Genomic DNA, 9,056 nt, shown 5'->3' on the forward strand with positions numbered 1-9,056 from the left:
CCTGCTCTCAGGCTGGCGGGCCATTATCGGCCCTGGCTGCCGCACCATTGCCAGGTTTGTGTAACTATATTATTTCTAATTGGCTCCACTTTGATGACTTTCATTTGGATTCTGACTTGATTATTGAGATCTTAAATAAGTGACTGGGGATCAGGTGTCCACTTATTCTCATGGATAACATCACAACCAACCTTTAATTCAAACATGAGTCATGACATCACAGATGGAGTACAGCTTATGATAAAGGTGGAACGTCACATTGTAGCAGCCCAAGTAGCTCGCCGTGATCGTATAGTGGTTAGTACTCTGCGTTGTGGCCGCAGCAATTTCGGTTTGAATCCGAGTCACGGCATTGCGGTGAGGCAATGTCACGGCAGTTGGGCAGATATTTTAGAATTTCCTTTAATACATTGGCAATCTCTGTGGAGGACTGAAACAATTCGATATGTCCTGTTACTGTTATGAACCTTTTGTTTCTTTAATGCTCTTTGCACACTTTTTCATCGGGTGACTGTAATGTATTTCAACCAAATCTAATTAAGAGCGCATTATGTGGTGACATTTGCAGTACATGAAACATTATAACACTGCCATTTACGTCAATAACCACTAGCTTGATTAAGACATATGTATTGCAGCGACAGTATTTCCCAGTTACAAATGGGAATAAAAACAACATCCGCGAGGGATTGAACCAACGACATTTAACTGATGTTGCCAATGGAGAGCGTTACAGAGAGCGCGAGGTCCCGCCTTTACAGTCACACGCTGATGATAATACAGATGTTTAAATAAACAGGCATATCTGTGGACTTGTGGTCTTTCTACATTGGGACTCATAGTCTAGTCCTAGGCTATTGTAGGCACTGGCGTATCTTTTAGTGGAATGAGAGGCATTCTGTAGTCGCGTGAAAGGACCTTTCAAGTCAATCTGATCTGTATTGTCCTGTGAAAAAAAGCGTTCTTAGACACAGTGAGGAGTTTTTGGGGATAATGGGAAAATCATTTCCAACTAAATGACAGGAATTTCTTAGTCCAATCATGAGGTGTGCTAGGCTTTTTTATACTGTGGCGGAAAGAGAGAGAGTATAACAGTCATTATAAATAAAGGGCCAAGGAAGTGACAGTTTATGGAAGGAACAATTTGCACATAGTTTTAGAATGTGGTCAGGAGGAGGACAATGTGCTTACACATATGAAACATTAGAAGGTAGACATTATGGAAGCACATATATTTCTTTATTTTTATTGTATTTGGGGAGAGGGGGTTAATATAGCACGTCCAATGTGGAAAAGTGCTTTCCATAGCACCTTGCAGGTGGGCGACATCTAGAGCTGTGCAGTAGCCACCCATGCCCCAGACGTCAAAGTGAACAAGAAGTTACACATGTTGGAAGTGAGGGTGAGACATTGAGGAGATATGATCCCTGTATGAAGCCGAGAGAAGGAGGAGGCGTGAACGTGCATCCATGTATGCAGGCGAGAAGGGAAGGAGCATTGGTCATGCATCCCTGCATGAGGGTGAGACAGGGAGGAGATATGATCCCCGTATGAAGCCGAGAGAAGGAGGAGGCGTGAACGTGCATCCATGTATGCGGGCGAGACAGGAAGGAGCATTGGTCATGCATCCCTGCATGAGGGTGAGACAGGGAGGAGATATGATCCCCGTATGAAGCCGAGAGAAGGAGGAGGCGTGAACGTGCATCCATGTATGCGGGCGAGACAGGAAGGAGCATTGGTCATGAATCCCCGCATGAGGGTGAGACAGGGAGGAGATATGATCCCCGTATGAAGCCGAGAGAAGGAGGAGGCGTGAACGTGCATTCATGTATGCAGGCGAGAAGGGAAGGAGCGTTGGTCATGCATCCCTGCATGAGGGTGAGACAGGGAGGAGATATGATCCCCGTATGAAGCCGAGAGAAGGAGGAGGGGTGAACGTGCATCCATGTATGGAGGCGAGAAGGGAAGGAGCATTGGTCATGCATCCCTGCATGAGGGTGAGACAGGGAGGAGATATGATCCCCGTATGAAGCCGAGAGAAGGAGGAGGCGTGAACGTGCATCCATGTAAGCGGGCGAGACGGGAAGGAGCATTGGTCATGCATCCCTTCCTGAGGGTGAGACAGGGAGGAGATAAAATCCCTGTATGAAGCCGAGAGAACGAGGAGACATGAACGTGCATCCATGTATGCGGGCGAGAAGGGAAGGAGCATTGGTCATGCATCCCTGCATGAGGGTGAGACAGGGAGGAGATAAAATCCCTGTATGAAGCCAAGAGAACGAGGTGGCATGAACATGCATCCTTGTATGCAGGTGTGACATGGAGTCATCATGAACATGCATCCCTTTATAAGGACATAACATGGAGGACGCATGAACATGAATGCCTGAATTTTATGGTGGTGGCCTTCGGGTGATTTGGCACGTGCAATTGGTGAAGAGCACTTCTCCTGCGCAAAAAAATAAATTTACTATTAGCACCCCGGAGGGAGCCTCTGCACTTCTTATAGGGAGAAAACTCTGCAATGGAAGGGGACACGGTCAATAACAGCTGTAAACTCTCACAAGACCATCACTGCTCTCACACTTTTCTGCTCTCAGGCTGGCGGGCCATTATCGGCCCTGGCTGCCGCACCATTGCCAGGTTTGTGTAACTATATTATTTCTAATTGGCTCCACTTTGATGACTTTCATTTGGATTCTGACTTGATTATTGAGATCTTAAATAAGTGACTGGGGATCAGGTGTCCACTTATTCTCATGGATAACATCACAACCAACCTTTAATTCAAACATGAGTCATGACATCACAGATGGAGTACAGCTTATGATAGAGGTGGAACATAACATTGTAGCAGCCCAAGTAGCTCGCCGTGATCGTGTAGTGGTTAGTACTCTGCGTTGTGGCCGCAGCAACCTCGGTTCTAATCCGAGTCACGGCATTGCGGTGAGGCAATGTCATGGCAGTGGGGCAGATATTTTAGAATTTCCATTAATACATTGGCAATCTCTGTGGAGGACTGAAACAATTCGATATGTCCTGTTACTGTTAGGAACCTTTTGTTTCTTTAATGCTCTTTGCACACTTTTTCATCGGGTGACTGTAATGTATTTCAACCAAATCTAATTAAGACCGCATTATGTGGTGACATTTGCAGTACATGAAACATTATAACACTGCAATTTACGTCAATAACCACTAGCTTGATTAAGACATATGTATTGCAGCGACAGTATTTCCCAGTTACAAATGGGAATAAAAACAACATCCGCGAGGGATTGAACCAACGACATTTAACTGATGTTGCCAATGGAGCGCATTACAGAGAGCGAGGTCCCGCCTTTACAGTCACACGCTGGTGATAATACAGATGTTTAAATAAACAGGCATATCTGTGGACTTGTGGTCTTTCTACATTGGGACTCATAGTCTAGTCCTAGGCTATTGTAGGCACTGGCGTATCTTTTAGTGGAGTGAGAGGCATTCTGTAGTCGCGTGAAAGGACCTTTCAAGTCAATCTGATCTGTATTGTCCTGTGAAAAAAAGCGTTCTTAGACACAGTGAGGAGTTTTTGGGGATAATGGGAAAATCGTTTCCAACTAAATGACAGGAATTTCTTAGTCCAATCATGAGGTGTGCTAGGCTTTTTTATACTGTGGCAGAAAGAGAGAGAGTATAACAGTCATTATAAATAAAGGGCCAAGGAAGTGACAGTTTATGGAAGGAACAATTTGCACATAGTTTTAGAATGTGGTCAGGAGGAGGACAATGTGCTTACACATATGAAACATTAGAAGGTAGACATTATGGAAGCACATATATTTCTTTATTTTTATTGTATTTGGGGAGAGGGGGTTAATATAGCACGTCCAATGTGGAAAAGTGCTTTCCATAGCACCTTGCAGGTGGGCGACATCTAGAGCTGTGCAGTAGCCACCCATGCCCCAGACGTCAAAGAGAACAAGAAGTTACACATGTTGGAAGTGAGGGTGAGACATTGAGGAGATATGATCCCCGTATGAAGCCGAGAAAAGGAGGAGGCGTGAACGTGCATCCATGTATGCAGGCGAGAAGGGAAGGAGCATTGGTCATGCATCCCTGCATGAGGGTGAGACAGGGAGGAGATATGATCCCCGTATGAAGCCGAGAGAAGGAGGAGGCGTGAACGTGCATCCATGTATGCGGGCGAGACAGGAAGGAGCGTTGGTCATGCATCCCTGCATGAGGGTGAGACAGGGAGGAGATATGATCCCCGTATGAAGCCGAGAGAAGGAGGAGGCGTGAACGTGCATCCATGTATGCAGGCGAGAAGGGAAGGAGCATTGGTCATGCATCCCTGCATGAGGGTGAGACAGGGAGGAGATATGATCCCCGTATGAAGCCGAGAGAAGGAGGAGGCGTGAACGTGCATCCATGTATGCGGGCGAGACAGGAAGGAGCATTGGTCATGCATCCCTGCATGAGGGTGAGACAGGGAGGAGATATGATCCCCGTATGAAGCCGAGAGAAGGAGGAGGCGTGAATGTGCATCCATGTATGCGGGCAAGACGGGAAGGAGCATTGGTCATGCATCCCTTCCTGAGGGTGAGACAGGGAGGAGATAAAATCCCTGTATGAAGCCGAGAGAACGAGGAGACATGAACGTGCATCCATGTATGCGGGCGAGAAGGGAAGGAGCATTGGTCATGCATCCCTGCATGAGGGTGAGACAGGGAGGAGATAAAATCCCTGTATGAAGCCAAGAGAACGAGGCGGCATGAACATGCATCCTTGTATGCAGGTGTGACATGGAGTCATCATGAACATGCATCCCTTTATAAGGACATAACATGGAGGACGCATGAACATGAATGCCTGAATTTTATGGTGGTGGCCTTCGGGTGATTTGGCACGTGCAATTGGTGAAGAGCACTTCTCCTGCGCAAAAATATAAATGTACTATTAGCACCCCGGAGGGAGCCTCTGCACTTCTTATAGGGAGAAAACTCTGCAATGGAAGGGGACAGGGTCAATAACAGCTGTAAACTCTCACAAGACCATCACTGCTCTCACACTTTCCTGCTCTCAGGCTGGCGGGCCATTATCGGCCCTGGCTGCCGCACCATTGCCAGGTTTGTGTAACTATATTATTTCTAATTGGCTCCACTTTGATGACTTTCATTTGGATTCTGACTTGATTATTGAGATCTTAAATAAGTGACTGGGGATCAGGTGTCCACTTATTCTCATGGATAACATCACAACCAACCTTTAATTGAAACATGAGTCATGACATCACAGATGGAGTACAGCTTATGATAGAGGTGGAACATCACATTGTAGCAGCCCAAGTAGCTCGCTGTGATCGCATAGTGGTTAGTACTCTGCATTGTGGCCGCAGCAACCTCGGTTCGAATCCGAGTCACGGCATTGCGGTGAATCAATGTCACGGCAGTTGGGCAGATATTTTAGAATTTCCATTAATACATTGGCAATCTCTGTGGAGGACTGAAACAATTCGATATGTCCTGTTACTGTTATGAACCTTTTGTTTCTTTAATGCTCTTTGCACACTTTTTCATCGGGTGACTGTAATGTATTTCAACCAAATCTAATTAATTGCGCATTATGTGGTGACATTTGCAGTACATGAAACATTATAACACTGCCATTTACGTCAATAACCACTAGTTTGATTAAGACATATGTATTGCAGCGACAGTATTTCCCAGTTACAAATGGGAATAAAAACAACATCCGCGAGGGATTGAACCAACGACATTTAACTGATGTTGCCAATGGAGCGCGTTACAGAGAGCGCGAGGTCCCGCCTTTACAGTCACACGCTGATGATAATACAGATGTTTAAATAAACAGGCATATCTGTGGACTTGTGGTCTTTCTACATTGGGACTCATAGTCTAGTCCTAGGCTATTGTAGGCACTGGCGTATCTTTTAGTGGAATGAGAGGCATTCTGTAGTCGCGTGAAAGGACCTTTCAAGTCAATCTGATCTGTATTGTCCTGTGAAAAAAAGCGTTCTTAGACACAGTGAGGAGTTTTTGGGGATAATGGGAAAATCATTTCCAACTAAATGACAGGAATTTCTTAGTCCAATCATGAGGTGTGCTAGGCTTTTTTATACTGTGGCGGAAAGAGAGAGAGTATAACAGTCATTATAAATAAAGGGCCAAGGAAGTGACAGTTTATGGAAGGAACAATTTGCACATAGTTTTAGAATGTGGTCAGGAGGAGGACAATGTGCTTACACATATGAAACATTAGAAGGTAGACATTATGGAAGCACATATATTTCTTTATTTTTATTGTATTTGGGGATAGGGGGTTAATATAGCACGTCCAATGTGGAAAAGTGCTTTCCATAGCACCTTGCAGGTGGGAGACATCTAGAGCTGTGCAGTAGCCGCCCATGCCCCAGACGTCAAAGAGAACAAGAAGTTACACATGTTGGAAGTGAGGGTGAGACATTGAGGAGATATGATCCCCGTATGAAGCCGAGAGAAGGAGGAGGCGTGAATGTGCATCCATGTATGCAGGCGAGAAGGGAAGGAGCATTGGTCATGCATCCCTGCATGAGGGTGAGACAGGGAGGAGATATGATCCCCGTATGAAGCCGAGAGAAGGAGGAGGCGTGAACGTGCATCCATGTATGCGGGCGAGACAGGAAGGAGCGTTGGTCATGCATCCCTGCATGAGGGTGAGACAGGGAGGAGATATGATCCCCGTATGAAGCCGAGAGAAGGAGGAGGCGTGAACGTGCATCCATGTATGCAGGCGAGAAGGGAAGGAGCATTGGTCATGCATCCCTGCATGAGGGTGAGACAGGGAGGAGATATGATCCCCGTATGAAGCCGAGAGAAGGAGGAGGCGTGAACGTGCATCCATGTATGCGGGCGAGACAGGAAGGAGCATTGGTCATGCATCCCTGCATGAGGGTGAGACAGGGAGGAGATATGATCCCCGTATGAAGCCGAGAGAAGGAGGAGGCGTGAACGTGCATCCATGTATGCGGGCGAGACGGGAAGGAGCATTGGTCATGCATCCCTTCCTGAGGGTGAGACAGGGAGGAGATAAAATCCCTGTATGAAGCCGAGAGAACGAGGAGACATGAACGTGCATCCATGTATGCGGGCGAGAATGGAAGGAGCATTGGTCATGCATCCCTGCATGAGGGTGAGACAGGGAGGAGATAAAATCCCTGTATGAAGCCAAGAGAACGAGGTGGCATGAACATGCATCCTTGTATGCAGGTGTGACATGGAGTCATCATGAACATGCATCCCTTTATAAGGACATAACATGGAGGACGCATGAACATGAATGCCTGAATTTTATGGTGGTGGCCTTCGGGTGATTTGGCACGTGCAATTGGTGAAGAGCACTTCTCCTGCGCAAAAAAATAAATTTACTATTAGCACCCCGGAGGGAGCCTCTGCACTTCTAATAGGGAGAAAACTCTGCAATGGAAGGGGACAGGGTCAATAACAGCTGTAAACTCTCACAAGACCATCACTGCTCTCACACTTTCCTGCTCTCAGGCTGGCGGGCCATTATCGGCCCTGGCTGCCGCACCATTGCCAGGTTTGTGTAACTATATTATTTCTAATTGGCTCCACTTTGATGACTTTCATTTGGATTCTGACTTGATTATTGAGATCTTAAATAAGTGACTGGGGATCAGGTGTCCACTTATTCTCATGGATAACATCACAACCAACCTTTAATTCAAACATGAGTCATGACATCACAGATGGAGTACAGCTTATGATAGAGGTGGAACGTCACATTGTAGCAGCCCAAGTAGCTCGCCATGATCGTATAGTGGTTAGTACTCTGCGTTGTGGCCGCAGCAACCTCTGTTCGAATCCGAGTCACGGCATTGCGGTGAGGCAATGTCACGGCAGTTGGGCAGATATTTTAGAATTTCCATTAATACATTGGCAATCTCTGTGGAGGACTGAAACAATTCGATATGTCCTGTTACTGTTATGAACCTTTTGTTTCTTTAATGCTCTTTGCACACTTTTTCATCGGGTGACTGTAATGTATTTCAACCAAATCTAATTAAGACCGCATTATGTGGTGACATTTGCAGTACATGAAACATTATAACAATGCCATTTACGTCAATAACCACTAGCTTGATTAAGACATATGTATTGCAGCGACAGTATTTCCCAGTTACAAATGGGAATAAAAACAACATCCGCGAGGGATTGAACCAACGACATTTAACTGATGTTGCCAATGGAGCGCATTACAGAGAGCGCGAGGTCCCGCCTTTACAGTCACACGCTGGTGATAATACAGATGTTTAAATAAACAGGCATATCTGTGGACTTGTGGTCTTTCTACATTGGGACTCATAGTCTAGTCCTAGGCTATTGTAGGCACTGGCGTATCTTTTAGTGGAGTGAGAGGCATTCTGTAGTCGCGTGAAAGGACCTTTCAAGTCAATCTGATCTGTATTGTCCTGTGAAAAAAAGCGTTCTTAGACACAGTGAGGAGTTTTTGGGGATAATGGGAAAATCGTTTCCAACTAAATGACAGGAATTTCTTAGTCCAATCATGAGGTGTGCTAGGCTTTTTTATACTGTGGCAGAAAGAGAGAGAGTATAACAGTCATTATAAATAAAGGGCCAAGGAAGTGACAGTTTATGGAAGGAACAATTTGCACATAGTTTTAGAATGTGGTCAGGAGGAGGACAATGTGCTTACACATATGAAACATTAGAAGGTAGACATTATGGAAGCACATATATTTCTTTATTTTTATTGTATTTGGGGAGAGGGGGTTAATATAGCACGTCCAATGTGGAAAAGTGCTTTCCATAGCACCTTGCAGGTGGGCGACATCTAGAGCTGTGCAGTAGCCACCCATGCCCCAGACGTCAAAGAGAACAAGAAGTTACACATGTTGGAAGTGAGGGTGAGACATTGAGGAGATATGATCCCCGTATGAAGCCAAGAGAAGGAGGAGGCGTGAACGTGCATCCATGTATGCAGGCGAGAAGGGAAGGAGCATTGGTCATGCATCCCTGCATGAGGGTGAGACA

This window comes from Ambystoma mexicanum, assembly GCF_040938575.1.
Source record: "Ambystoma mexicanum isolate Mex_15411 chromosome 12 unlocalized genomic scaffold, UKY_AmexF1_1 Mex_chr12_unloc.1, whole genome shotgun sequence".
NCBI classification, from domain to species: domain Eukaryota; kingdom Metazoa; phylum Chordata; class Amphibia; order Caudata; family Ambystomatidae; genus Ambystoma; species Ambystoma mexicanum.